At 35.8% G+C, this 24,290-nt stretch overlaps 1 protein-coding gene across 6 annotated transcripts in view; it reads left to right on the forward strand.

Moving 5' to 3' along the window:
* LOC105489527 (SPT3 homolog, SAGA and STAGA complex component) overlaps positions 1 to 24,290 on the forward strand; it is a 530,030-nt gene that overhangs the window by 68,002 nt on the left and 437,738 nt on the right. The gene's annotated exons all lie outside the window — the stretch shown is intronic.

Genomic DNA, 24,290 nt, shown 5'->3' on the forward strand with positions numbered 1-24,290 from the left:
ACTCTGATGGGAGATTTTTCTCCCTTCCTATATGTTGGTATTTATATCTTCTCCAGATTTGGGACATTTTCTGCTGTTTTTAAAAATAAGATTTCTATCACCTTTTCTCTTTCTTCTTCTTGAACTCCTATGACCCAAGTATTTGCTGTTTTGATGCTGTCTCATATATTTTATAAACTTTCTTCAGTTTTCATAGTTTTTTTTTTTCTTTTTTGACTATATATTTTTAACTAACTTGTCTTTAAGATCATAGATTTCTGCTTGATCAGTTCTGATAGTGTTGATACTGTGTTTAATTTCATTCATTGTGTTTTTTGGCTTTGGAATTTGTTTCTTTTTATAATTTCAATCCATTAGTTTTCCCATTTTGGTCATTTATTTTCTTGAAGTTCACTGAGCTAACTTAAAAAGATTATTCTGATTTCTTTCTCAGGCAGTTTATCTCCATTTCTTTGGGGTCAGGCACTGGGAGATTGTATTCTTTTGGTGGTGTTTTCTCTCCTTGGTTTTTCATGATTCTTGTTGCATTATGTTGATGTCTGAGCATCTGGTGGAGTAGTCACCCCATGCAGACTTTTTGGGCTAGTTTTGCTGTGGAAAGACCTTCACCTTATGAGGGCGCTTGTTGTTTGGGTATAACAGTTCTGGCACCAGTGAGGGTTCAAGCTGGGTAATCTGTGTAGCTCTGTCAGCTGAGGTTGATTTTAGACCAAGATTGGAGGGATGCTCAGTGGCTAATAGTGTGAATCCTCAGTGGCTAATACTAATGTCTGCAAACAAGGGTTGCAGACATTAGTCTGCAAGACTAGGCAACAAGGGTTGTTGGGGTCTTTGGTGACAATGACTGCTAAGGTCCTTGTGATCTCTTTTACTCCTAACAGGGAAGTTGTGGCTGAGAGTAGATTTGTCTTGGTACTGGGTATGGCTTGTGGACTTGCTTGAAATAGCAGTGGTACCAGTTTGTGATGTGTGTTGCCTGTGGTGTGGCCTTGGAGTTGAGACCTGAAACCTGGGTACTTGTGGAGGGAGTATAGCTCTGGCATCTGGGTCCATAATGGCACTGATATGTGTGGTGTAGGCACCTCACCTGCCGTGTTGGCAACAGTATGTGAGGCCTGGAAGCTTGTGAACACATCAGTGGATATAAGAATTGGGAGTACAGGTATATGCAGAATTAGAGAGGCTTCTAGATAGAGGTGGTGCCTAGCTCTGTGTGATAGCTGGTTTGGTACCTGGAGTACAGGCATGAGCAGTGAGGACTTGGCTTTTAGCCCAAGAATATGAAGTTGCTCACTAAGGTGATAGCTCTGATACCTGAAATGTGGGCCCCAGTGCAGCCACATTGCCTGGGCTTGGAGTGGGTTATTTGTAGAATGACTGCAGTTCTGGGGTTGGAGCAGGTGTGGAGTTGGGAAAGATAGTGGCTTCTACTCTGTTATGTTGGTGATGTCACTTCTATTACTGGATTTTTAAGGCAGGGAGTGACATGATGTATGGTTTTTGAATCATCTGATAACAATGTGGTATATAGTATATATTAGAAGGGACCAGAAGGATTTTGTAGTGAAAAATGCTGAGGGCTTGAATGAACTAAAACCACATAAAGAAAGGGAACTCTGAAAACTGTGGTTGAAAATTAGTTTTGTGGCATGTAATTTAATTTATAAACAAACAAGTTGGCAGAAGGAACATTTTGTCAAATGTTATTAGAATAGTCTAGCTGAATTTATGTAGATGTATTTGTGAAAAGACTTTTGTAACTTTGAAAATTTCAAAATGTGACAAATCAGTCATTTTATATGTGTAATAGCCCTGAATCATAAAATGCAGTAGGTATAGCGGAAGCAATAAATATTGTAGTTATATTGGAGCTGGTATGAAAGGACCATGATATTATGTAATATAGGTGGTGAGATAAAACGAGTTGTGTTCCAGTAATATGGAAACCATTCATTTAGATTTAGAGCTAAAAGCTGTTGTTTTTCATTTGAGGTAGTTCAGGGAGTCTAATAGCTTAGATTTAAAAGTTCTACAAAGTATAGTTAGCCATGTCATTTTCTAGAATTTATGCCTCATGAGAATAATACTTTTCTTTGAAAAGCAAACAAATAAGCAAATATAAAAGCATGAAGAAAATGCCTGTTCCTCTTGATTCCTATTGGATACATTATGTATTCAATAAAGAAGATCAGGCCATGGTGTTCTTCAGATGAGTTTCTGTAATCAACTGTTTCTAAAAGTGAGTATTTCAGACTATTGATTTCTTCTATTTGTGTTCTTTTAGTGCTCAAGTGGGTTTTCATTTTAAGTACATTATTGACTGATGACGGCCATTGGTGCTTAAAAAGAATCTAGCTATAATGGCATTGTGCATTTTCTAAGATATTTGTGGCATTCTTACCCATTAAATTGGTACGTCGCTAGGATAAGCAACTGGAAAAAAATCTTTGAAGCCATTCTTTTCTATTCGTATTTTTGGTTTTATTTTGGATATTACTTCTTTTATTTTCTCACCCTGTATTCCTAATAAGTTCTTCCTCTTTGACCTTTCTTTTTAGAAAAAAAAATTTAACAGAAACTTTCTGAGGTCTGTTTGTATAGCTTTGAAATAGCTTCTGCTAGCAGTCTGTTTAGTTTTAGAAAATGATACTAGCCTTGTAGCCAGTAGAATACTAAGTGGTATCGTTAATGCCAAACATAATGATAAAATAGTGGAAAAATTTATTACGTATTTAGTTTTTGGATGGTTTCATTGAAATGTGTCTTTGAGCATAATTATCAAAGTGATTTTTCCTTTAAATTAAGTAACACTCCTCTGCTAAATTTTCAAAATTAGACCTCTTTAATTTGGATGGATGAGTAGAGATTAGTAACTTTTATCTGTACTATTTTCCTGTGTAAAGACGTTTTAAATGTCTTTTAATCTATTTTAAGTGAAATATAATTATTAGATGTGCTATTTACACATTTAAATAGATAACAAATACATTATTTTTCCATTTATAAGGCATCCACTTTGTGAGAGTGACTCTTATTGATCCTGATCTGTAGTGTACTGGTACTTAGTTCTCATCTACCAACATATTTAGCCTTTCTACAGCATATAGTCTGTTAAAAAGAGAAATACAACAAATTTAATTTAAAGATTTAATTGGCTTTTTTTTCTTTTTTTTTTTTTTTGAGATGCGAGTCTTGCTCTGTCGCTCAGGCTAGAGTACCGTGGCACAATCTTGGCTCACTGCAACCTCCCCCTCCTGGGTTCAAGCAATTCTTCTGCCTCAGCTTCCCAAGTAGCTGGGACTACAGGCGCGCACCACCATGCCCGGCTTATTTTTGTGTTTTTGTTAGAGATGAGGTTTCACCATATTGGCCAGGCTGGTCTCGAACTCCTGACCTCGTGATCTGCCCACCTCGGCCTCCCAAAGTGCTGGGATTACAGGCATGAGCCACTGTGTCTGGCCCGGCTTTTTTTTTCTTTCTTTCTTTCTTTTTTTTTTTTTTTAGTTCTAGAATCAGGCAACACCCCATTCTATAAAATAGAATGGACTGAGCAGAGATAGTTGGCTTTATAGGACAAAAAAGGCTGAAGAAAACAGAAACAAGAAACAAAAAGCAAATTGGTTGTTTCAAAGTTACTTTCCTTAGTGATGTTGAGCATTTTTTCATATGTTTGTTGGCCATTTGTATATCTTCTTTGGAAAATTGTTCATGTCCTTAGCCCACTTTTTGATGGGATTGTTTGCTTTTTTTCTTGCTAATTTGTTTGAGTTCCTTGTAGATTCTGGATATTAGTCCTTTGTCGGATGTATAGCTTGTGAAGGTTTTCTCCCACTCTGTGGGTTGTCTGTTTACTCTGCTGTTTACATACTTTTGATGTGCAGAAGCTCTTTAGTTTAATTAAGTCCCACCTATTTGTCTTTGTTTTTGTTACATTTGCTTTTGGGTTCTTGGTCATGAAGTCTTTGCCTAAGCCAATGTCTAGAAGGGTTTTTCTGATGTTATCTTCTAGTATTTTTATAGTTTCAGGTTTTATATTTAAGTCCTTGATCCATCTTGAGTTGATTTTTGTATAAGGTGAGAGATGACAATTCAGTTTCACTCTCCTTTATGTGGCTTGCCAATTATCCCAGCGCCATTTGTTAAATAGGGTATCCTTTCCCCGCTTTATGTTTTTGTTTCCTTTGTTGAAGTTCAGTTGACTGTAAGTATTTGGGTTTATTTCTGGCTTCTCTATTCAGTTCCATTGGCCTTGTGCCTATTTAAACCAAAACCCAATACCATACCACTATACTCCTGCAAGAATGGCCATAATCAAAAAATAAAAAAACATAGATGATGGCATGGATGTAGTGAAAAGGAAACACTTCTGTACTGCTGTTGGGAATGTAAACTAGTACAACCACTTTGGAAAACAGTGTGGAAATTCCTTAAAGAACTAAAAATAGAACTACCATTTGCTCCAGCAATCCCAATCCTAGGTATCTACTCAGAGGAAAAGAAGCTATTATACAAAAAAGATATTTGCATACACATGTTTACAGCAGCACAATTTGCAGTTGTAAAAATGTGGAACCAGCCCAAATGCCCATCAATCAATGAGTAGATAAATTGTGGCATATATGTATATATAGATGGAATACTACTTAGCCGTAAAAAGGAACTAATGGCATTCACAGTACCTGGATGGAACTGGAGACTATTATTCTAAGTGAAGTAACTCAGGAATGGAAAACCAAACATTGTATATTCTCACTCATAAGAGGGAGCTAAGCTATGAGGATGCAAAGGTATAAGAATGATATAATGGACTTTGGGGACTTGGTGGAAAGGGTGGGAAGGGGGTGAGAGTTAAAAGACTACAAATTGGGTTCAGTGTATGCTGCTTGCATGATGGGAGCATCATAATCTTGCAAATCACCACTAAAAAACTTACTCATGTGACTGAATACCACCTGTTCCCCCCAAAGCCTATGGAAATAAATTTATTTAAAAAGTTACTTTCCTCATACAATTGAAACAGAGGGGACTTCCTTATCATGCTGGCTCCAGGTAAACTGGGCCTTATTGGCTGCTGTGGATCTCCTGTTTTTGGAAAACTGGCCCATCTCAAAGTTCAGTTCATTTACTTGGCACTTAAGAGGAGTGATTCCATTTTGGTTTGGTCTGGTCTGCTAAAGTTTAGTGCAGGAGGCTAGTCTAAAACAGTGGCTTGCCATAAACTTTATCAAATCCACTTGCTAAAGGACACTGAAAGATACAAAGCTAAAAAAATACTCTACCTTTGGCTTTTTTCTAGTTATATTAAAACAAAGTACAGTTTAATTCAAACTATTTTCAGATTCCCATTAGGTGCCACATACCGATAATATAAAGATTGACAAACTCAAATGATCCTTGCTTTCAAGTATTTGGCAATGTTAAGAGTAAATAGTCTTGCACACATGGTACATATGAAATAATACAAATCATAGCTATAAACAGGATTTTTAGGGACACAAATTAGAGCAACCACTTCTGTAAGGTGATGTAACGTTAACTAGGAGATTGCCAGGAGGTAGGACTGATGGCAAAGGTCATTTCAAGCAGAAATGAAGCAATTATCCCCAACCCCTCCCTGCACCAAAAAGACCCAAAACAATAAAAGAAAAACCATAAACTAAAAAGAATAAGGGGAAAAACTTAAAAGGGCTAATGAATAGAAAAAATAGTACTTACCATTATGTTTTAATAGGCTGAAATTATGCAAAGCTGGAATGGAAAAGAGCATGAGTTATAAGGTAAAGAGAATAAGTTTCAAGTTCCAATTTTACCTGCTCTGTGTTCCCAGATAAGTCACTCAATTTTCGTAAGCTTCCTTTTCTTCGTTGCAATAGATGCTGTTAGTACCCCATCCAGTTCCTTTTTATCTGGATGGTTTATTTACCTATTCCTCACCTATAGTGTTGGTGACTCACAGCTCTCAGTTCTCACTAGCACCACAGAATTGCCAGGAGCTGCCTGCCAAGAAATCCCAGAGATCTTAAGCTTCCCACTTTCCCAGGGGTAGGTAGGTGACCTGTAGCCAGTGACTGGTTGATATAAGGGTATAAGGCCTTGTCTTTGTCTCAATATGTGACATCTCCCTGGTGCCAGTTAGACTCCAGAGCTCACTCTGGGATCAGGTTGAGGCTGGACTTTAGCTGAACCCACAGTTTTGTTGCCTTATTCACTTCTTTAAATTTTTTACTAAGAGCAGTTCCTCAAACATGTGCATGGAGTTCTTGTCTTAGGTTTTGCCTCTCAGGGACTTGACCTAACCCCCACCCCCACCTTCCCCAGCCCTTTAAAAAAACCTGTTATCAGGTATACATAATTTAAAATTTACAGTTTTCACCATTTTAAAGTGTACAATTCAGTGACATTCAGTATATTCCCAGTGTTGTGCAACTGTCACCACTATCTCTTTTCATAACTTTTTCATCAACCCATAAGATAACTCCAAACCCATTAAGCAGTCGCTTCATATCTCCAGGCCCCTAAGCAGCCACTGGTAACACTAAGGAATAGAATTACCTCATCGTATGGTAATTAACTCATTGAGGTACTTGCCAGCTATTTTCCAAAAGGGCCTTGCAATTTTATATTCCTACCAGCAATTTTGAAGTATTAGTGTTTTGATTCTCCACATGTTCACCAATGCTTGTATTTTCCAATTTTATTTTGATGGTCATCCTGGTGGGTGTGGATACTCCTCTTTCAAATTGAACTAACTCTTAACATTATTGTGAGAGAAAACTTTTGACATATTACAAAGCACTGTATAAATGCTTTTACTTGTGATGTACGATCCAAACTGAAATTGGATTTAAAAGATTTGTTCTATCTTTGGTTTATAAGACTTGCATAGAAAGAAAATAATAAAATTTGGTTGTGATTAACTGTTGGGCAGGCTAATAGAAGTATAGTTAAGCTTTTGGTTGTTCCTCTTTACATTTAAGAGATGTTATTCTTGACATGGTTTCAGTGTAAGAAAAGATAATTGGGCCTTGGTTTCATTTTCAATGCTTGCTATTAATTGAAGGGCCACTTATGCCAGAATTTGCCATTAATATGTTTTGTTGTGTGTGTGTGTGTGCACGCGTGCACGTATATATATATTCACATATATAATACACATAAAAGTCATATACTTATTAAGAAAAGTGACAAAATGTTGGACAATAAGAAGAACATAAAAACATTTTTCCTGTAGATAAAAATTTTAAATCAGTTTATTTTTGTATGTATTTGAGATGTGTATATATATATGTACATGATATTGTTAATTAATTTTTTTGTTGTTTTTGGCAGAGCCGGGGTCTCACTGTGTTGCCCAGGCTTGTCTGGAACTCCTTTGCTTAAGTGATCTTCCTGCCTCAGCCTCCCCAAAGTGTTGGGATTACAGGCTTGTTAGTTAATTTTTTTAGTTACCATTAAAATTGTTTTCTAAATTGACTAAAACATCTCTATATTGTCATTTTTAGTGACTGTGTACAGTATTCTTCCTTGTGGATATTACAGCATTTTAATAGAAAGATAAATAAAATTGGACTTTTATTTATATGACATATTTTTGTGTGTACATATGAATAAAAATCTTTAATCTTCAATCTTCAGTTAAGATTTCTTTTGTTTCAGGGGACACATATCTTATATTACTGCTTTTGTTTTTAACAGTCATCAGTTTAAGATCATTACTTCATATACTTCTTCTTTTTTTTTTTTTTTTGAGACAGAGTCTTGCTCTGTTGCCCAAGCTGGAGTACAGTGGTGCAATCTCGGCTTACTGTAACCTCTGCCTCCTGGATTCAAATGATTCTTGTGCCTCAGCCTCCCAAGTTGCTGGGACTACAGGCCCCTGCCATCACACCCAGCTAATTTTTTTTTTTTTTTTTGTACTTTTAGTAGAGGTCGGGTTTCACCCCAAGTGATCCACCTGCCTTGGCCTTCCAAAGTGTTAGGATTATAGGCGTGACCACTGCACCTGGGCACTTCATATAATTCTACAAAACATTTTAATTTATTTTGATGTTTTTTAAACTTTGCACTTAAGTGGTTTTATGGTTTTTTCCCAAGGATAATTAATTGCCACAGGATTAAAATGGTCCATATTTTAGAAGCATTAGTTTTATTCTTTGATAAGTAATTTTAAAAGTTTAATATAAAAAGACACAGGGATCATTGTGAGATCAAGGTAAAGTTGACAGGAATTTAAAAGAAAATTTGGTTATACCTTTAAAGGTTTCATATATTCTAGAGAGTACTTTAGTGGAGAGGTTTAGTTTGCGATATGGGATATTTTCGGATTTTACCATTCATTAAATAGAAAAGTAATGATTACATGGGCCAATTTTAGTCATTTTTCTGTCTCATTTGAGCAGATCTGATAGCTTTGTATGTTTTACAAAGTGTTGTGGATGTTTGAGTTATTGGTCATTAAGAGAGAACATTTTAGGGAGGCCGAGGTGGGCGGATCATGAGGTCAGGAGATCGAGACCATCTTGGCTAACACGGTGAAACCCCGTGTCTACTAAAAAATACAAAAAATTAGCCGGGCGTTTTGGTGGGCACCTGTAGTACCAGGTATTTGCGAGGCTGAGGCAGGAGAATGGCGTGAAGCCGGGAGGCGGAGCTTGCAGTGAGCCGAGATTGTGCCACTGTACTCCAGCCTGGGCGACAGAGCGAGACTCCGTCTCAAAAAAAAAAAAAAGATAACATTTTAATGAATATTCTTCATATGTGTTAGGCCCTTCTTGGAAGGCTCCTTTCTGATTTTTGTAAATGACTTTTTTTGACATGTTACAGGTAGATCAAATAACAGATATCTAGGAATTAACTGTGATATATCTCCCATTCTCATGATAACCTACTGTTTTTTCTTTTAAGTGATGAAAAGAATTTTAGTTTTTCCTAGTTCTAAAACTTATTCATGCACATTGCTAAAATGTAGAAAACAAAATTTCTTAATGGCACTGTCATTCTTCCAGTCTGTCTTCTGTGTTTGTGTTCCTATTCATTCTTTGGTCTGTAATGGTCTTCCTGTCTCTACTTTCTGAAGTCATGATCATTCATTAAATTATCTAAAATCCTAACTCTTCATAAAACTTCTCAGTGTAGTCTTGTGGAAAAGAGATGAACTTCATTGTGAGAACTGTATGAAGCTGTAAAAAGTTACCAGCTTTGGATTTTGTCAAATTGCATTCCACTCCTGGCTCTGCAGATTATCAGCTTGTGACCTGAAACTTGTTATTCAACTTCTGTCTTATTATGCTTTTTCATCTCTAAAGTAGGCATAATAATCTTTTTATGAATATCATGAGCATTAAATGAAATAATGTGTGTAAAGTACCTAATACAAGGAGCTGATAAGCAATTCATATTGAATGGTTCATTCAGTAAATACAAACTGGATGTTTACTCTGTGCTGAGTTTTCTCTGGGTCATGGGCTGTGTAGGGAGACAAATACTAAAATATTAAAATTTTATATACCATTAGTAATGGAGAGAGGGTATCTTCCTGAACTTTAAGTTCATTATCAACATGTGTTTGTGTGTGTGTAATTTGTTAATTTGTTAAGTTTTAAAAAGCCCCCAACAATTTATTGGTTCCCTGAAGATAATAAAATGAGCTCAGGTTGAAAATAAATGTGTTAGCATATTTGTAGTAATCCTTCTAATACTTGCATTTCTGCCAACCTGTCCTGGAACTTCAGTGACAGAGGGACTCCTACTGTTTAAAGTATTTTATATAATTTTTGTATAACACGAACCTTTAAACACAAACCAGCTATTTTATCTAGAAGTACAGAAAAGACTGTGATCTGATGCACTGGTGAAGGAAAATCTAGGTTTGTCATGCCTATGAGACAGTACTATTCAGAACTTTATTAAAAACTTAAGGGACTTTGTATAGGATAACTCTGAATACAGTTGATTTCCTCTTTTCCTTATAAATCTACATCTAAGACACAAGTCTACCATAGAGAATTTTAGCTAGCAATGACAGGTAGATAGATATCCCTTTCTCTAAAATTTTTGCTTGTATAATGGTTTAGTTAAACTTCATGATGTCTGAAACCTGGCTTTACTATTTGCTGTGTAGTGGGGGATGAAGCACATAATTTTTTTTCCCTTTTTAAAAAATTTATTTCCATAGGTTATTGGGGAACAGGTGGTGTTTGGTTACATGAATAAGTTCTTTAGTGGTGATTTGTGAGATTTTGGTGTACCCATTACCTGAGCAGAATATGCTGTACATTGGTAGTCTTTTTTGTTTGTTTGTTTCTTGAGACAGAATCTCACTTTGTTGGCCAGGCTGGAATGCAGAGTGCAGTGGCACGATCACCGCAGGGAACAGGTGGTGGTTGGTTACATGAGTAACTTCTTCAGTGGTGATTTGTGAGATTTTGGTGCACCCATCACCTGAGCAGAATACACTGCACCCTATTTGTAGTCTTTTTTTTTTTTTTTTTTTTTTTGAGACAGAGTCTGGCTCTGTTGGCCAGGCTGGAGTGCAGTGGCACGATTTCAGTTCACTGCAACCTCCATCTCCCGGGTTCAGATGCTTCTCCTGCCTCAGCCTCCTGAGTAGCTGGGATTACAGGCATGTGTCACCACACCTGGCTAATTGTGTTTTTGGTAGATACAGGATTTCACCATGTTGACCTGGCTGGTCTCAAACTCCTGACCTCAGGTAATCTGCCTGCCTTGCCCTCCCAAAGTGCTGGGATTACAGGCATGAGCCATTGTGCCCGGCACTATTTGTAGTCTTTTATCCTTCACCCCCTTCCCACCCTTTCCCCCTGAGTCCCCAAAGTCCATTGTGTCATTCTTATGCCTTTGCATCCTCATAGCTTAGCTCTCACTTATGAGTGAGAAAATACAATGTTTGGTTTTCCATTCCTGCATTACTTCACTTAGAGTAATAGTCTCTAGTCTCATCCAGGTTACTGTGAATGCCATTAGTTCATTCCTTTTTATGGCTGAGTAGTGTTCCATTGTGTGTGTGTGTGTGTGTGTGTGTGTGTGTGTATGTATGTGTATATATGTATATGTATATGTGTGTATATATACATATATAGAATCACAATTTCTTTATCCATTTGTTGTTTGATGGGCATCTGGATCAATTCCATGTTTTTGCAGTTGTGAATTGTGCTGCTGTAAACGTGTGTGCAAGTATCTTTTCCTGTGACATTTTTTTCCTCTGGGTAGATACTCAGGATTGGGATTGCTGGATCAAATGGTAGTTCTACTTTTAGTTCTTTAAGGAATCTCCACACTGTTTTCCACAGTGGTTTTACTAGTTTATATTCCCACCAACAGTGTAGAAGTGTTGCCTGTTTAGTGCATCCATAGCAGTGTCTACCTAGTTTTTATTTTTTGATTATGGCCATTCTTGCAGGAGTTTGGTGGTATTGATCATTAGTGATGTTGAGTATTTTTTCATACATTTGTTGGCCATTTGTACATCTTCTTTTGAGAGTTGTCTATTCATGTCCTTAGCCCACTTTTTGATGGGATTGTTTTTTTCTTGTTGATTTCTGTGAGTTCATTGTAGATTTTGGATATTAGTCCTTTGTCAGATGTATAGATTGTGAAGATTTTCTCTCACTTCGTAGGTTGTCTGTTTACTCTGCTGTTTCTTTTGTTATGTGAAAGCTCTTTAGTTTAATTAAGCCCCATCAATTTATCTTTGTTCTTATTGCATTTGTTTTTGGGTTATTGGTCATGAAATCCTTGCCTAAACCAATGTCTAGAAGGGTTTTTCCAATGTTATCTTCTGGAGCTTTTATAGTTTCAGGTCTTAGATTTAAGTCCTTAATCCATCTTGAGTTGATTTTTGTATAAGGTGAGAGATGAGGATCGATTTCATTCTCCTACATGTGGCTGGCCTAGTATCTGAGCACCATTTTTTGAAAAGTGTTCTCCAATTTATGTTTTTGTTTGTTTTTTTCAAAGATCAGTTGGCTGTAAGTATTTGGGGTTATTTCTGGGTTCTCTATTCCATTGGTCTATGTGCCTGTTTTTCCACCAGTACCATGCTATTTTGGTGACTATAGCCTAATAGCATAGTTTGAAATCAGGTAATGTGATGCCACCAGCTTTGTTCTTTTTGCTTAGTCTTACTTAGGCTATGTGGGCTTTTTTTTTTTTTTTTTGGTGCCATATTAATTTTAGAATTGTTTTTTTCTAATTCTGTGATGAATGATGGTGGTATTTTCATGGGAATTGCATTGAATTTGTAGATGGCTTTTGGCAGTATGATCATTTTCACCGTATTGATTCTACCCATCCATGAGGATGGGATGTGTTTCCATTTGTTTGTGTTGTCTATGATTTCTTTTAGCAGTGTTTTGTAGTTTTCCTTGTAGTGGTCTTTCACCTCCTTTGTTAGGTATATTCCTAAGTATTTTTTTTTTTTTTTTGGCAGCTATTGTAAAAGGGGTTGATTCTTGATTTGATTCTCAGCTTGGTCACTGTTGGTGTATAGAAGAGGTGCTGATTAGTGTACATTAATTTTGTGTCCGGGAACTTTGCTGACTTCTTTTATCAGTTACAGGGGCTTTCTGGAGGAGGCTTTAGGGTTTTATAGGTAAATGATCGTATCAGCAAACAGCAACAGTTTGACTTCCTCTTTACCGATGTGGATGCCCTTTATCTCTTTCTCTTGTCGGATTGCTCCAGCTAAGACTTCCAGTACTGTGTTGAAGGGGAGTAGTGAAAGGTGGCATCCTTGTATTGTTCCTGTTCTCAGAGGAAATGCTTTCAAGTTTTCCCCATTTGGTATTATGTTGGCTGTGGGTTTGTAGTAGATGGCTTTTATTATATTGAGGTATATCCCTTGTATGCTGATTTTGCCAAGAGTTTTAATCATAAAGCAATGCTGGATTTTGTGAAATACTTCTTCTGCTTCTGTTGAGATGATCATGTGATTTTTAATTCTGTTTATGTGGTGTATCACATTTATTAACTTGCACATGTTAAACCATCCCTGTATCCCTGATATGAAACCCACTTGATCATGGTGAATTATCTTTTTGATATGTTGTGGATTTGGCTAGTGAGTATTTTGTTAAGGATTTTAGTATCTGTGTTCATCAGGGTTATTGGTCTGTAGTTTTCTTTTTTTTTTTTTTTTGTTATGTCCTTTCCTGGTTTTGGTATTAGCATGATACTGGCTTCATAGAATGATTTAGGGAGGGTTCCCTCTTTCTCTATCTTGTAGAATAGTGTCAGTAGGATTGGTACCAATTCTTCTTTGAATGTCTGGTAGAATTCTGCTGTGAATTCATGTGGTCCTGGACTTTTTTTCGATAGTAATTTTTAAATTACCATTTCAATCTCACTACTTGTTATTGGTCTGTTCAGGGTATCTAATTCGTCCTGATTTAAGCTAGGAGGGTTGTATCTTTTCAAGAATTTATCTATTTCTTCTAGGTTTTCTAGTCTATGGATGTAAAGGTCTTCATGGTAGTGTTGAATGGTCTTTTGTATTTCTTTGGCGTCAGTTGTAATTTTGCTCATATCGTTTCTTACTGAGCTTATGTTGATTTTCTCTCTTAATCTTGTTATTGGTCTCTCAGGTTTATTGTTTCAAAGAACCAGCTTTTTGTTTCATTTATCTTTTGTATTTTTTTGTTTGGTTGTTTCAATTTTGTTTAGTTCTGCTCTAATCTTGGTTATTTACTTTCTTCTGCTAGGCTTGCATTTGGTTTGTTCTTGTTTTTCTAGTTCCTTGAGGTGTGACCTTAGATTGTCTGTTTGTGCTCTTTCAGACTTTTTGATGTTGGTGTTTAGGGCTATGAACTTTTCTCTTAGTACTGCCTTTGCGGTGTCCCAGAGGTTTTGATAGGTTGTATCACTCTTGTCATTCAGTTCAAAGAATTTTTTAATTTCCATTTTGATTTCAGTTTTGACCCACTGACTATTCAGGAGCAGATTGTTTAATTTCCATGTATTTGCATGGCTCTTGAGGTTCCTTTTGGAGTTGATTTCCAGTTTTATTCCACTGTGGTTTGAAAGAGTGCTTGATATAGTTTCAGTTTTCTTAACTTTATTGAGACTCGTTTTTTGTCCTATCATGTGGTCTGTCTTGGAGAAAGTTCCATGCCCTGTTGAATAGAATGTATATTCTGCAGTTGTTGGATGAAATATTCTGTATATATCTGCTAAGTTCATTTGTTCCAAGGTATAGTTTAAATTCATTGTTTCTTCATTGACTTTCTGTCTTTATGACCTATCTACTGCTGTCAATGGAGTATTGAAGTCCCCCACTATTATTGTGTTGCTGTCTATCTCATTTCTTAGGTCCATTAGTAATTGTTTTATAAATTTGGGAGCTCCAGTGTCAGGTGCATGTATGTTTAGGATTGTGATATTTTCCTGTTGGACAAGGCCTTTTATCATTATATAATGTCCCTCTTTGTCTTTTTTAACTGCTGTTGCTTTAAAGTTTCTTTTGTCTGATATAAGAATAGCGACTCCTGCTTGCTTTTGGTGTCCTTTTGCATAAAATGTCTTTTTCCACCTTATGTGTTAGACAGGTGAGTCTCTTGGAGGCAGCAGATAATTGGTTGGTGAATACGTATCCATTCTGTATTTCTGTATCTTCTAAGTGGAACATTAAGGCCATTTACATTCAATATTAGTATTGAGATGTGAGGTACCATTTTATTCATCATGGTATTTGTTGCCTGTATACCTTAGTTTTTTGTTTTTGTTTTTTAAATTTTGTTTTTGTTTTATAGGTCCTGTGAGATTTATGCTTTAAAATGGTTCTGTTTTGATGTGCTTCCAGGATTTGTTTCAAGATTTAGAGCTCCTTTTAGCAGCTCATGTAGTGGTGGCTTGGTAGTGGCGAATTCTCTCGGCATTTGTTTGTCTGAAAAAGACTGTATCTTTCTTTCATACATGAAGCTTAGTTTCACTGGATACAAAATTCTTGACAAAAATCATTTTGTTTGAGGAGACTGAAGATAGGGCCCCAGTCCCTCCTAGCTGGTAGACGTTTCTGCTTAGATATCTGCAGTTAATCTGATAGGTATTCCTTTATAGGTTACCTGGTGCTTTTTTCTCACAGGTCTTAGGATTCTTTCCTTCAGCTTAACTTTAGATAACCTGATGTCAGTTTGCCTAGGCGATAATCTTTTTGCGATGAATTTTGCAGGTGTTCCTTTTGTTTCTTCTATTTGGAAGTCTAGGTCTCTAGCAAGGTCAGGGAAGTTTTCCTCGGTTATTCCCTCAAGTATGTTTTCCAAACTTTTCGATTTCTCTTCTTCCTCAGGGACACCGATTATTCTTAGATTTGGCTGTTTGGCATAAGCCCAGACTGTTTGGAGCCTTTGTTCATGTTTTCTAATTGTTTTTTTTGTCTTTCCTGGAGTTTGTTAATTAGAAGACCTTTTCTTCAAGCTCTGAATTTTTCTTCTACTTGTTCAGTAGTATTGCATTTCTGTAAGTGTGTCCATTGTTTTCTGAAGTTTTGATTGTTTTTTATTTATACTATTTCCCTGAATATTTCTTCCTTCACTTCATGTAATATTTTTTGGATTTCCTTACATTGTGCCCATCTTTCTCTGGTGTCTCCCCTATTAGCTTAATAACTATCCTCCTGAATTCTTTTTCAGGTACATCAGGGATTTCTTCTTGGTTTGGTTCCATTGCTGGTGAGCTAGTGTGTAATTTTTGGGCGGTGTTAAAGAACCTTCTTTTGTCATATTACCAGAGTTGGTTTTCTGGTTCCGTCTCATTTGGGTAGGCTCTGTCAGAGGAAAAGTCTAGTGCTGAAGGCTGTTGTTCAGATTCTTTTGTCCCATAAGGTGTTCCCTTCATGTAGTACTCTCTCCTTTTTCCTGTGGATGTGGCTTCCTGGGAGCCAAGTTGTAGCGATTATCTCTTTTCCGGATCTAGCCACCCAGCAAGTCTACCAGGCTCTGGGCTGATATTGCAGGTTGTCTGCAGAGTCCTGTCATGTGAACCATCTATGGATCTCTCAGCTGTGTATACCAGCACAGTATTTGGGGTGTCTCCAGGGTCCTGCAGGAACAATTTGTTTCCTTCAGGGGATCTGTGGGTGGTCTCAGGTTTCCTGATTTATTACTGCAGTAGTTCTGGAGCAAACATTCATAATGTGAGCCTCCACACACTGCTCTGTCCATCTGAGTTGGAGTTGCAATCTAGTCCTGCCTCTTGTCTGCCATGATCCATCCATTTTCTTGGACCTCAGATTCCTCATTTGTAAAATGAGACTAGAAAAGCATCTGGGTCCATAGGCTTATGTGATACAATACTGTGGGATACTTAGTACACAGAGTAAGTCTTCAGTGTTAGCTACGTTATCATGTGACATTAGAAACAATAGCTTAGAAATAATTTGTAGTTGGATAGACCTGATATCTGGTCTCTCTGATTTAGCTTTGAATGAAAGTTTCAGCCACTTCTTTGGACTTAGTTTTGAGTTTTTAAAAAATATTTTTAAAAGAAGAGATCATAAGGCCCACCTTACGGGACTTTTGTTGATGTTTAAAGGAGTATATAGTTAAAACAGTGCCCAGAAGAGTAAATACAAAATAAATGCTAGATTTCTCTTCCATTCCACTCCCTACTCTCTGCTTTTTTAAATAAAATCATCCATGCCCTGATCTTTTTCCAGAAGAGATTCACTTAATCCTGTGACAGTGCAGTTCAGACCTGACTGGAGTACCTCAAATGTAGTTTTATTGGTGCCTGGTAGATAATTTAAATTGACCTCTTCCAAGGTAGTTATATGTTATGTTAAGTCTGTAATAACAGCAAGAGCCTTTTTACTTTCCAAATGATTTTAAAATTTATTTTGAATTTGTCCAAAGGAAGAAAAATGTATTTAAATTTTTTTTCTTTTTTTGAGGCAGGGTCTCACTCTCTTGCCCAGGCTGGAGTGCAGTGGCATGATCACAGCTCACTGCAGTCTTGAACTCCTGGACTTAAGTGATTCTTCCACCTCAGGCTTGCCAGTAGCTGGGACTACAGGTGTGTGTCACCATGCCCAGCTAACTTTTTAAAATTTTTGTAAAGATGGCATCTCTGTTGCCCATGCTGGTCCCAATCTCCTGGGCTCAAGCAGTCCTCCTGCCTCAGCCTCCAACATGCTAGGCGATTTTAGGTGTGAACCATTGCACCAGGACTTTAATATTTTTGTTAAGAAATTGTTGCTGTTAAAAACAATCATAATTCAGTCTCCTCTAACTAGTGTTACCAGCTGACATACCATTTTTTCTTTAAAATCTAAACAGCAAGTGTATTTAGTAAGTGTCTGATCTTTACTATGAAACTTACAGCATATAACATAATAGAAGTATGACTGATGGATGTTTTCTTATGTTTATTCCTTCTTGAGGAACTGAAAAGCAGTAATGGTTTATGCATAAATATTTTCTAAACTGCCTGTGTGTTAATATATTATCTGACCTCTCAAATTACTCAGATCATATCTTTTTAATATGCCACTAAGAATGGAAGGAGAGCGGCTCAGGGAAGATAAGGCAAAAACTTTTCATGTTAATATTTTTTAAATTATGAATTACTTTAAAGATACAGTAAATTACTGAGAAATGCTCAGATTCTCACTTTCTCAATTTTTTATTTGATAAAAGAAAGGTAGATGGTGGCTTTCTATTTCCTCAGTGATACTCTGTATCTTTATAGTAATTTACAATTTCAAAAATGAGCAAGAAGCAGTTTGTCATTAGAATTTATTAATATCTTATTTTGACTCTTCTTACGGTTCTCTTTTATTTATAATACATGATTCTGGATTTTTTTTTGGTAGGGATATAAAAACTACCTTTGAAATTAAGTAACAATTTAACAAAAAGGGTTGATAATTTGAAAAAATATTTGAAGAAACTATTAAGCAAATAGGAGTACAATAGTGTACTGATATGCAGGATGGTTAAAGATGGAGTATGAAAAACACATTAGAAAGAACCATGTTTTACGATACAGTTTTTTATTAAAAGAAATGTATTACTAATCCTGTCCTGATGCTGAGAGTAGAGAGAAATAGCTCCTATGGATCCTATATTAGAGGACATTGTATAAAGTTTATCACCTGTATCAAATATAGAATGTATATATAGGACCTCATCTCATGTAATTCTTTAAAATTGAGTCAGTGGAAGGGAGAGAAGATAAGGAAAGATGAATCAGTGGACAGAAGATGGGCAAAACATTCTCTCTTTTTCTTTCTTTTAAATGTCTTTTGTGAAAACTGTCAGAAAAACTTGTGTTCTTTATAATGGTAATGGTTTGTCTTTATCAAATGGTGAATTTTTAGAATATATTAAAGTATCCCACAGTGTGATTATTGCAAGGAATTAATTAATTTATAAACAGTACTCAGAATATTGCATGTAAACTGAAAAATGCTTTGCTGTATATATAGATATATATACATACTATGTCTCTTATAGTGTGTAAATATTGTGATTAATAAAGTACAAATACATTTTAAAACATTACTGAATTTATAATAATTTTGCTATCTATATTCTAAATCAGCATTGCATAGTTATTATGTTTGAATATGTGATTTTTTTGTATTAAAGAAATTACCTTCTGACTTAAAATGGCAGGAAACACTGTTAACTGCTTCAAAAACTATCCATAAGTCTCTTAATAAATATTGTTACTTATGCTTCTCAGTCATAAACCCTAAAAGATGTGTTAGTTTCAGCCCTTTTTAGTTGTCGGTTAAGTATTATGTTTGAGGTTGAGCTGGAATGGACTTGGCATCATATTGTGAAAGGTGAGTAGCAGAAGTAAGGTTTGGCAGATAAAAGATGTGAACTCAGAAACTACCTGATGGCTGCACTAGGATTCTCTTTAGAAAATAGTATTAGGTAAGTTCTCGTAAGAAGTGGGTGCATCAAGCCTTATAATTTCATAAAATACATGAATGGCTGTCATGTTAACCTGGAAACTTTAAAGGCAAGTATAACAACTAGCTGTTCTCAGCTATAGAAGTAAAATTTTAGGAAAGGAATGTGCAGCAGATCTCATTTTTAAAAAGTTACAAAATACACCAAGAACCAAGTGTGGTAAGTTGCTACAAGTAACTTTTAGGATAAATCTGTTACAGTTGGGAAGTTGCAGTTGTTTTTGGAAATTAATGAAATTGATTAATGGTCTTGTGCTTTTCAAAATTGTAGTGATACACACATTAAATTTATCATTTGCACTATTTTTAAGTGTAGAGTTCATTGGCATTAAGTACCTTGACATTGTCAAATCATTACCACTATTCATCTCCAGGACTTTTTCATCTTCCTAAACTGAAATTCGGCACCCATTAAACAATAACTGCTCTTTCCCCCATCCTCTCAGTCCCTGGCAACCAGCATTCTACTGTTTCTTTCTATGAGTTGAATTACACAAATTATATGAGGTCCCTCCTATAAGTAGAATCATGCAATATTCATCCTTTGGTGACTGGTTTATTTCACTAAACAATCTTCATGGTTCATCCATATTGTAGTGTGTTTCAGAATTTCCCTTCTTTTTAAGGCTAAATGCCTTATGGATATACAACATTTTGTTTATCCATTTATCTGGTGAGGGACAGTTGGATTTGTTGACTTTTTGGCTGTCGTGAAAAATGGTGTTATGAACATCAGTGTACCGACACCTGCCATTCACTCATGTTATAAATTTTAAAAGTTATTAAAAACTAAAACAATCTTATATAAATTGCTTAATTTGAAATGAGCTATCTTAGTTAATTACTACTACTTTAAAAAACAAATCATCTATATCTGGTTACAGTGAAGTGCAGTTTTCCCCCTTTATTTTTGTTAGCCATTTTTAATTGTATATTTTTAATGGACATTACAGATGTTAATGGCAATTACTCAACCATTTTAGGAAGCTAAAAATTTTAGGAATGTTTAACCACTCTGTTGTCATAGAACATGTTACATTTTTAAATGGGAGAAATAAAGTTGATAAGGCATAAAGTATTTTTAATAATTTGCCCATATATTTTATCCCACGGTTACCACTCAAGGTAAAGCCATTAGGAGTTCTGTAGTTGGTTTCCTCTTATCCACAATAGACCTTTTATAACCAGTTCGTGTTATAAGGGGATTAATTAATAATATTCCTTCCTTCTCACATGCTCTTAATATATTGAAAAGACACAGAAGATAGACAAATCATGATCAGTGTTTCAACCTTTTTTTCTTTTTCTGTTTTTTACTGATAAGCTGATTGGAAAATGTGGTTCTGTATCTATACCTAAAAGGTTTTTTTGTTGTTTTTTAGTTTTGTTTCGTTTTTGAGATTTTGCAGTGGCACAATCTTGGCTCACTACAACCTCCGCTTCTTGGGTTCAAGCAGTTCTCCTGTGTCAGCCCCCTGAGTAGCTGGGATTACAGGCATGTGTTATGAAGCCTGGCTAATTTTTTTTGTATTATTAGTAGAGACAAGGTTTCACCATGTTGGCCAGGTTGTTCTCGAACTCCTAACCTCAAGTGAGCCACCCACCTCGGCCACCCAAAGTGATGGGATTATAGGTGTGAGCCACAACACTCGGCCTATACCTAAAAGTTTTTGCTCACATTCTTGTTGTACCCTCATTTAGTTCTTGGGAACTGTTTTTGATTGAGGAAGAATTTGGCTTCCTGTCATAGACATACTTATTTTTGCAGTAGAAGAGATGGTGAGACATGATTAGATTCTGGATGTATTTAAAAGAGTCAAGATAATTTGCCAATAGATTGGATGTGGGAATTGAAAATAAAGCTGGAGTTAAAATGATTCAAAAGTTGTTGTTCTTGTCAACTAGATAGATAGAAATGGTCATCAGCTATCATGGAGTGCAAGTAGAGCAGGCATATTAGGAATTGAGTTTTGATTATGTTAAGTTTGAGGTATCTGTTAGATAACCAAGTTGAAATATTAACTAGGCTATTGGATGTGAGTCTGGAGAGATTTCTGGACCAGAGATAACAGCTCTTTCAATATGATAGCTTTTATAGTTGTCTTTGTATAAATACATTGTATTAGACCATTTTTACATCACTATAAAGAAATACATGAACTCGGTAATTTATGAAGAAAGAAGTTTAATTGGCTCATGGTTCTGCAGGCTGTATAGGCAGCGTGGTGGCAGCATCTGTGTGGCTTCTTATGATGCCTCAGAAAGCTTATAGTCATTGTGGAAGGCAAAGGGTAAGCTGGCATCTCACATGGCAGGAGCAGGGGCAAGTGAGAAAGGGGGGAGTACTACACATTTTTAAAAAATCAGATCTTGGCAGAACTCACTATCAGGAGGACAGCACCAAGCCAACTTGTGAGAGATCTGCTTCCATGACCCAAACACTTCCTGCCAGGGCCTACCTCCAACATTAGGGATTGCATATCAACATGAGACTTGTAGGGGACACATATCCAAACCATATCATACATGCACACAAACATACACATTACCTCTACTTAAATGGTTTCTCTCATTGTTTGCATTAAATATGTACATTTTACATTGTCCCTAAATATTTTCTACAGTGTAATGCTTACTGGTCACATGGTATTTTATTTTGCAGATGTCATAATTTGGTTTAATTAATCCCATTTTGGGTCAAAAGAGTTTAGATATTTGAAGTCTTTTTAAACTTTTAAATAATAAAAGTAATTAACACTAAGAAATGTAAGTATCTTAATTGAGAATTAAATAAAAATTTTAATTAGGTGACAGTTTTTTCATTGTACTTGGGATCTGGAGTTTTAGTTTTCATGAATTACTTTAACTTTTTTCAGAAATATTATCCAAATGTATTTTTTTGAAATATGCTAGTTGTAAAAAATTCTACGTTATATCTTCTCTATGAATTAAATGATTTTTGTGTTGCTTAAAGGTCACGATTAGCACTTTTTGTGTTTATTGTCTTATTCACAAATAATTTGCAATGCTCCTAAATATGTCTGCTTGTTGCTCACAGTCCAGTGTTTTTTAAATGATTGTTCTGTCATTTTCTATAATCTGTAATGAACAAGTCATAGACTTCTTATTGTACTCTATGTAATTCTTGCTTATAAATTGTAGTGCTTTGAGGAAATCATTAATTCTTTTGAGATGACATTTAAAATGAAATCAACATTTAGTTGTTTGAAAAAGTAACAGCTGTGACTTTGTAAGCTACTGTTAGTGGCTTTGGAAGCTAGTTAGTTAGCTAGTTGTCATAATGAGGTCATTTTCCAAAAGAAGATGAAGTCATTTGCCATTTTGTTTTAGTCATAGTGGGCTTTTTCTTTGCCCAAATATTTTTGGATTACACATTCCCACCCACTTATTTTCATAGTTGCTAATACTTTTGTGGAATAGGATAATGATGGAATTTTGAAAGGCAACAGTTTATACTTAACATGTTCATTATAGGATTTTTGTTATATACCATAGTTGGAAAAAGACCTGTGTAGACTTGAATATCATTAAAGTATATTTTCTTTTTTAAAAATTATACTTTTAATTCTGGAATACATGTGCAGAACATGCAGGTTTGTTACTTAGGTATACATGTGCCATTGTGGTTTGCTGCACCCATGAACTCGTCATCGACATTAGGTATTTCTTCTAATGCTATCTGTCCCTTAGCCCCCCACCACCCCCCACAGGCCCCAGTGTGAGATGTTCCCCTCCCTGTGTCCATGTGTTCTCATTGTTCAACTTCCACTTATGAATGAGAACATGCAGTGTTTGGTTTTCTGTTCCTGTGTTAGTTTGCTGACAATGATGGTTTCCAGCTTCATCCATGTCCCTGCAAAGGACATAAACTCATCCTTTTTTATGGCTGCATAGTATTCCATGCTGTATAAATTGTAGTGCTTTGAGGAAATCATTAATTCTTTTGAAATGACATTTAAAATGAAATCAACATTTAGTTGTTTGAAAAAGTAACAGCTGTGACTTTGTAAGCTACTGTTAGTGGCTTTGGAAGCTAGTTAATTAGCTAGTTGTTATAAGGAGGTCATTTTCCTTCTGTGCCACATTTTCTTTATCCAGTCTGTCACTTCTAATGGGAGATCCACATCATATTTGGAATTGTGTGTGTCTAAATCCCTACACAGAGAATATGGAGTTCTACCAAAAATTGTATTCTTCTGAGTTCTTATAGGGTAATGCTTTACTCAGAGTCATGTAATAATTCCCGCCTACTTGAATGCCTGCCTGTTGCTTCACCATATGTCTACAGTTTTGGAGGGTCTGTGGCCCTCCGGATCTATTTGTGGTGGAAAGTTTATGGATAGAGATAAGGATTGTATCCATCCCACTGACTGTCAACGATTTTCACTGGTACAAAAAAAAATTCTCTTTTCTTCTGGGATATGTTCCATATAAACCTGTATGTTTATTGTAGCCTGAGGATTCCATACATATTAGAAGTACTAATTCTAGATAATAATTCTAATCCAAACCTCCTTTTCTTTGTAAAGGAAAAATAATTGTAATATTGTTATGCAGTAACATAAAAATAGCTATGTATAATTTGGACACTTCTAATAGAGAAAAGTGTTTCTATGAAGTATTGGAGTTTATCTTAAACTAATAATAATTTGACATTAGTGGAATAAAATGGAGAGTCCCAAAATGAATTCAGTTGCATTTAAGAATTTAGTATAAGCATCACAAAGCAAGAATAAATGATTATTAAATAATGTTACATTAGATTAAATGATTTAATATAATGAGTTTACATTGGATAAAGAGTTTTATGTAATATAAATATAAAATCATAAGAAAAGCTTATAGAAAATTGAAATGTGTTTTATCTTTGGAAGTATTGTAATTAAAAAGTAGTTTCTGATGACCAGGGTACTAAGTAGTATATAGTTAAGTATCTCGTATCAGTTATCTATTGCTACGGTAATGCAATATCACAAAGCAGTTCAAAGTCTCTGTGGCATGCAGTAGTTAAGTCCTTATTGGTCCTGTGTCTATGATGGTCGGCTAGGCAGCTCTGCTGATTTTGGATGGCCTTAATCAGAGTAACTGGTTGACCCGGTTTTACTCTCTCATCATGTAGTAGGTATGTTCTCCTGATAATGGGAGAGATGTAATAAAGACCAAAAAATGCAATACATTTTAAAGCCTAATCTTGTAGCTAGTGTGCCGTCACTTTAATCTGTTGGCCAGAGTAAATCGGAAAATCAGCTAAGGTTCAATGAGTGGGAAATATACGCTGACCCCTTAAATGAAAAGAATTGCAAAAATTGCAAAACCACATGGAAAAAGATAC

The sequence above is a fragment of the Macaca nemestrina genome, chromosome 5, assembly GCF_043159975.1.
Source record: "Macaca nemestrina isolate mMacNem1 chromosome 5, mMacNem.hap1, whole genome shotgun sequence".
Lineage (NCBI taxonomy): Eukaryota > Metazoa > Chordata > Mammalia > Primates > Cercopithecidae > Macaca > Macaca nemestrina.